The sequence below is a fragment of the Austrofundulus limnaeus genome, unplaced genomic scaffold, assembly GCF_001266775.1.
Source record: "Austrofundulus limnaeus strain Quisiro unplaced genomic scaffold, Austrofundulus_limnaeus-1.0 Scaffold3, whole genome shotgun sequence".
NCBI lineage: Eukaryota > Metazoa > Chordata > Actinopteri > Cyprinodontiformes > Rivulidae > Austrofundulus > Austrofundulus limnaeus.
The window spans coordinates 3,422,389-3,430,069 of NW_013952405.1; positions in this window are offsets into that span (position 1 = coordinate 3,422,389).

Sequence of the window (7,681 nt, forward strand, 5' to 3'; positions counted from 1 at the left end):
GTATTATTATTATATATTTTTGCCTAGTTTACACTTTCTCTTCTCTGCACATGTCCAAATGATCTCAGTCTCAACTGTGTCCCAACATTTTAAGCTCTCCTTCATCTTTTTCACCTACTTGTTGCTTTTTCAGAATTATCCACCTGCATTGCCTCCACTCCTTGCTTCACCTCCACTCCTAAGACTTTGCAGCAGTAAGGACTGAAAGCAGGACTGATGGCAGAGGAAGCAGACAAGCAGTGACTGATACTTTTCCCAGTTTTGAGCTGAAGACATTTGCTTGAACGCTTTAATGAAGTATTTCAGTGAAGTTCAAGTGGCCCTCGGCCTCTGCTGGTAATTAAAAAAAATCTAATAGCTGATCATTTTACACCCTGATTGGAGCAYGTATCTATACCTATAAAATCCATAAAAATAATGCTAAAGCATTTCAGCTGCTTTGAACTTGGAGTTTGCTCTGAATGTGCATAAATATTAGAAAACAGTGCCTGCGACATATTCGCATGTGAAGTAACAGGAAGTGATATCAATGAGGAAATAACTGAATGTGATCAAAAATATTGCTACAATAATTAACAACACAGACTGTAGAGAATAATCTGTTTCTTTAGACTATTTTGAGTCTCAATCATGAATGATGATGACCAGTCAGCGTTCAAAAAATATTGTTTCCTCTTCTTGAATAGGTTCCCTTTTGATGGCACTTTCTGTTTCACTTTCAAAAGTTCAAAAGGAAATATGCCAGTTATGTTACAAAATGGGTTAAATTGTGTGTATTATGCCAAGTTTCTTAAATATAAAGATGTTTTCTTTGACTTTTTAAGATAACATAAGATGTACTATTTTGTCTTCTAAAGGACTTTTTTTTTGCGTTGGAAGAATTACATGTCACAGGCACTTTAACATATGTGCAACATAGTGTGTAAAATCAACACTAGAAACTTACATACTTTCCAATTTTTTTGTTGTAATTCTTGAACTGCTAACAGAACTGCAAGTGTGTAATTTTAGCCATGTTATTGCAAAACAGTAATGTCCTTTTCATCCCCATAAAAATACGCATATCCTAACATGTACCATCACCAGAAAAATGCAATAAACGTCAGAAAGACATAGTTTCCAGCATTGCTTTGGCCATCCCTCTCCTCCTGACTGACATCTGAGCTTGTTAGCACCCTCATTAAAAAGCACTTAATGAAATAAGGTGTTTAAACTGGGACGTTACACTGAAGTCTTTGTGGTTAATGATTCAACTCAGTGCAGACACGCAGGTAAAGTCCTGCTCCATCCAATAAACCTAACACCTCTTTTAAAGGTGAATGTTCTTTTTGTGTCTGCATGTGGAACATTTACATTTCCTACTGGAACCAACACTCCTCACAGGGAAGCTCAGAAAAAAAAAAAAAAAAAAAAAAAAACAGAACACTTTATTCCCACAAGTTGCGCGACAATTTTTTTACTTGTTCAAAGTGGCAGGCACCAAGGGCTTTTGTGAAACGATGTGACACATTTTGTTACAAATAATAAAGAATGAGATGAAACAGGATGATTTTATGTGGATATAATGATTTGTTTTAGAAAATATTCAAAAAGCTGGGTTTTTAGAAAATTAAATTTTACCCTTCTATTGATTGGACAACAATCACCAAAACTACTTCTGAAATTAGATTCATGTTTTTTAAAAAATTTTTCCAGACATCCCAGTGACTATAAATTGGCACAGGCATAATTATCAGTATTTATTGGAATTCGGAAACATGAATGTTATTTTAAAGTGTTGCACAACCTTCCCTGAGATTTTTGTGTAATATCGTAAATGAGGCTGTRAATGTAAAAAAAAATGTATGTATGTGTCCACAGATGTTTAACTTATGTGCGCTTGAGTGTGAAAAAGAGCGAGGCTTACCTTGTCGACTGTACGGTAAAATGACATCATTCAAAGTTCATTCCTTTTGCTCACTTTCCTCCATCATAATCAATCTTTCAGGCTTCCGCTGCCATTATACATTGTGTTTCAGCCGTCAACATGATGATAAACTGACAAATTATACTTTAACTCAGCATGTGGAACAATAAAAAATGTGTATTTACTGTAACGCTAATTAGTCCGACTTCTATAAAATGTCCAAATCAAACATTTAGACTCACTTAATCACATTTGAATGCAAAACATTTCAAAGCTTCATTTAAACTAATAAGAATATATGCTACAGAAACTTTCAAAACAAATAAGCTCAACTTGTACGTGCCTTTTGTTTCGTGTGCACGTCAATGTGCGTGCACAATCTGACTGCATCTGGTAGCTCCCTGACCTGCTCAGTTTGCTGTGTAACTCCTGTGCTGAGGGGCCACCCTTCTTCAAACCATTTGGTGAGCCAGCTCACATCAAAGCTGATGGAAGGCTGGCCCGTCGCCCAGCACCATGACAGACTGGCGAGAAGCCCGGAACTCAAGCCCTTGGCTTCAGGCCKGCGAGCCTGGGGCTGGAGGTTGACAGGGCTCGGCTATGAGGGCCTGATGAATGGGTTCTGGCACTGGGGTGGTGATGTGTGTACGCACAAACACAGACAATACTTCAGGGGAAAGATGGGCCGCACCGTCAGGCAGATCGAGATGATCCATTTCAGGTCCTCTTGCACCCAAAAATTTGGTTCCCGGTTGGGGGGGGGTCTCTGAGAAATACAGACAAACACAGAACTGAGCGCAAAACACACACCTCACAGAGCAGAACATCATAACGTGAAATCCTCATGAGCCTTCACCGTAGATGGGGAACATTTTTCATAACTGACACCGAGAATGTGCTTTTGAACCTTGAGGAGCTCACAAATTTTGACAAATTAATATGAGACTTAGAACAATAGGAATCTACGTATGGGAGCAAATTTCACGGCAAACAAGCTAAATCTGGAACTAATGATGACTTTAAAACAGTGTTTGACTTTCAAATTCTACAAATATGTGCTCCATGTTATCATATTATCCCTTAAAGCATTTTGCCCTAATCCAATTCTCTTACTGCTTATAAATGTGTATTATAGGGTGACTGGAAAGACATATTCAGTAGTGACATATCCAAAGAACAAAAAAAAAGGCAAATTTGATATAAACCTGGGAGTTTGTCAGAAATGAAGGGATTGACAAATACAATAGAGGAATTCTTTCTGACAGCATAGCTCAAATGAACAACATAAGTCAAAATAYATTCATCCCTGAAGCAAAATGGAGAGAATATCTAGTGCCAGCATTTTTTCCACACTGTCTTCCTTCTCCTCACAGGCACTCACTTTTCACTCTTTGTGTTCTTCATTGTCACAGAATCCTCCWGTCTCCTGGTTCTTTTGCTGTCTCAGACTTATTTTTTTTTTCCTTTTTCTGGATGTCAACAAATAGCAATGTGGTTTCTATTTTATTGAAAAGAAAGCCAGAAACAAATGTGAGAGCATCAATCTGTCCACAAACAATACTCAGCTTTGGTTTCATTGTGTCCTGTAAGGACTCGTTAAAGACGTGCATGTGTGTGTGACGGGCTGCAGGTGCCAAAGTCTTAGCAGCACTGCTGTGCCATAAGTTCACTGATTCCAGGTCAGTTCGGAGTTTAACTTTAAACATATGACTCCTKCTGTGGTTCCTAATGACGCTTGGAGCACCACGGGCTGTCAGATGTTTAGAAAAACAAGCCAACACCGACTGAAGCAGCGTGTTGGAGCTGACCTGCCATCAGCCCTGAGGCCAGGCTAATGAGACACAATTAGGTCATGAAGGCATTCCACTGTGCCACTTTTTTATATACCACTTGGATGTGATCTTGTTTAATGGCAACTATCCAAAGCACACATACTTGAAACGCAAAGTGTGCCAGGTGGTAAACTCACCACACAAGGACAGACACATCTAAATCTGAGGACATTTTCTGCAATTAGAGGGAGGGTGATCAGACAGTTGTCCTAAATCAGGGGTCTGCAACTTTTACAGTMAAAAGAGCCATTTCTGCTCCTCGGCTCACTAATAAAATGTGTCCAGAGCCACAAAATAAGCTACAACTGTGATTATCAACTGGTGGTCCRTGGGCCTTTTCAAGACCTTTTCAGGAACCTTTATGGCCAGTGGTGGTGACATAAACCTGAAAAATACATTGTGAATTTTATTATTTATTATTATTTTTACACTTCATGACTGAATAAAAAAACATATTCATGCACAAGAAAAATACTGGCTATAGTGCATACAGAATTTCATAAAAACTAGTACAGCTGAACTATTCAGACATTTTTTTCTAATTCTTATTATGTAGTCCTAAAGGTGTTTAAAAATAAACCTGATGGATTTGAGAGAATGATCATAGAAAGAAGTTGGATTATTTAAGTAAAAAATGTGTTAGCATGAGCTAATATATTTTACTTTTTGTATAAGTATTTTTGCATTAGTAGTATTGATCACATATTTGTATACAATCTATTAGTGTTGTGAGTATAAAAACAAACAAAAAAATCTGTTATGTTTGGTGAAATTTTCAAAGAGCCACATGTGGCCCCAGAACCACAAGTTGCAGACCCCTGTCCTAAATGTACCACTGCTCTAAAAAAAAGGGGGGGGGGGGGGGGGGAGGAAAATGTTTCCGCTAAGCCTAATCATGCCTCTCCACTCACCGTCTCCTTCTCCCCCGACTYACACTGAGGTGAACGGAGGCAGACCAGTAAAACCAGTCACCCATCCCAGCAACAGTCCAGCCCGAGTCTGCAGACAAGCCACAGACCTACACAAGTAACTCACTGTCTACCGAAAAAAAGAAGAAGTTTTTTTTCTACCTGACTGTCTGAAACGGAGCAGAGGGGAAGTTTATTTGGGAGCGTAGAGCATTTTTGGGTCTTGTCCATGTCTGTAATGCGTGTATAGAATTTCATTGCACTTTACCTGCTTGAGAAAAAAAAGGATWAAAATGTTACTTATGTGGAGAGAGTTCTTCAGCTGTGGAAAAGATGACACAAGCTATATGCGCAGCGGTTTTTGCATTGCTCTGTGGCTTTTCCTTATGTATGCGTGTGTGTTTGTGTGAAAGCCAACATTCATCAGTGTGTACATTGGATCGGGCTGTTGAAGCGCTCTCTGTCCRCTAGGCTCCGTAAGAGGCAGGTGTTTTCAGTCAAACCATGGTTCCTAAGTCCTCACCCGTAGGGTTTTAAGAGACTGGCATTCCTTTTAGCCCTGTCCCTCTGCACTGCAGCTCTGCATGGGAGATCGTTCTCTAACTCAACCAACTGACTTCTCTGTTTCATGCTACAGAATTCCATGTCGYTCCACTCACACAGAAATAGTGTTAAAAAAACAGACTGATTAACATGTTATAAATGACAGTTTCTGCATTATTCTGAGGTTTGGGGTGGAGAAAGTGGTGAGGGACAGTGCAGAGGCTGGAAGTAAGTTTTCTTATGTCTTCCTCTTCCCTTTCCTCTGTGTAATAATATATGATTGTCCCCCTGGGAATCTTGGACTTTAGGAGAACACAGAAACAAGCATGCAACCACCTACACACTCACTCACAAGCCACTGGGGCTGTCCATGTCTCTGCAACATTTATCACTTTAATTTTAACATATGGAAAAACTGATTTAAAACATTTAAAATGCCTTAATGTTTTAATTATTTTTAATTGCATATTCTAGCATGTTCTTTTACTCATCGTAGAGACTGTTTTCATCTTTTCACAAAAAAAACAACAAATCTGAAATTGAATACCACTTTCATACATTCATGAAAYAAATAGAAAACCAACATTTTTGAAAATTTGCTGAACTTCCCCAGAGCCTTCAAAGCCTGCGTGACAAATTATCAGTTCAGAATGAGTGTTTATTTATAAATTTATTTTTTAAGGTTTGTAATTCATGAAAGTATATTTTACTTCCTGTTGAAATTTGCTCTTATCCTCTCACACTTCGAGCACTCCATTTAATCCTTTGACTGTCTGACTCGGTGATGAACCTACATGATGACAGCGATTAAGTTTTTCCAATCAAAGCTTTAAGGGATCAGCCCATCAAAACAGACTGAGAGAATAATTAAACTAACATACGTATCTAAAAACAAACACTTTCAACTTTTGAAAAATGGAGTCAAAATACAGAATGAATCCAATCAAAACCTTGTTAAAATACTATCAAAATCAGGAAAAGGCTTCTGGCTCTGAGGTTGGTGGCGTCTCAGTGAAATCTGATCTCCTCTCAGAGAAGATCGCTTCGACCTCAACAATTTAAGCCTCAAAAAGCAGCACAGATTAATATGATCAGTGCTGGCTTTAGAAGATTAGTAGTCCTGCATCAAGTAAACTAATACGCAGAGTGATAAGATTCAATCTGACAACGGGAAATATAATCAAGTTTTCATTTGGAAGGTAAGCTTTATACACCACAGCTTGGCACACACTGAAAGCACTGAATGATTTATTTTGAAAAGATCTGCAGTAAACAAAAGCTTTATTATTTTCTGAATTATAAAAAAAAATTCTATCCTGTTGAACTGTAACACTTATGAATAATCCACTTTGTATTCCTGAGTCTCTGACTTCATATTGTTTGTCTTCTGGTAAAAGCCTCAGTTTAATTATTGACAGCTCTTTTGAATCTGATAGGAGAACCAGTTCTGTCATCAAAACAAGCTTTCATCAGTTACAACTTCGAGCCAAGATAAAGCCATACGTCTTTCACTAATACTTTAAAAAGTCATTTATGCTTTTACTTCAACATGTATAGATTACTTTAAATCCCTGTAAGTGGGTATRGATCAGTCATCTCTTTATCGTCTGCAGCCGATCAAAAAACGCTGCTGCTCGTCTTTTAGCAGGAAGAGGAAAACACGAGCCTCGGACAGCAGTGATGGTTTCACTCCACTGGTTTCCTGTTCGTTTCAGGATGAATTTTGGGAATTTGTTATTGTTGGAATGTAAGGCGTCTAATGGTCAAGCCTCATGTTATCTGCAGTACCTTCCACACCACTATACATCATTTATCCATTCAAGAAGCTGCTCCAAGCTCAGAAACATGTAAGACGCTCTTAAAAACCCACCACTTATTTCTGGCATTTGACTCAAATAGAGCTGGACAACTTGTTTGGATTCATGTCTTTTTGTTAGTTTGTTCAGTTTATTTTTGTTCAATTTTGCAGTCTTGTACTTCGGCTGTTATTATTTGATTTAAATTTTCTGTGCGCTTTAGTACACCTTTTGTTGTTTTAGGGGTATTTTAGGATTGAAATGTGCCACAATACAGTGAGATGACAAGAAAACAAAGACGTTTTGTCCCTGTTTTATTGAAAATTCTCAATTTATTTCATTGCATTTAAAATAGCTAATAATAACAGCTTAAACATCACATCTGAAGCTGACTTTAATTAAATTTCCGTAAAGAGTTTTTGGATTTGTTAGCCAGCAATGCAGTTCTTTTTCTGCAAGCAATAAACTGAGTACGTAGATTTATTGCTGGCGTCAGTAATGATTTAGATTTTAGGCAAAGAAAAATGTGCTTGTTAGGTTTTGTTTCCGCTGCCTTTTGATGACAGTTTATACAGCGGGTAAAATAAGTATTGAATACGTCACCATTTTTCTCAGTAAAGATATTACTAGAGGTGCTAATGACATGAAATTTTCACCAGATGTCGGTAACAACCCAAGTGATCCATACATACAAAG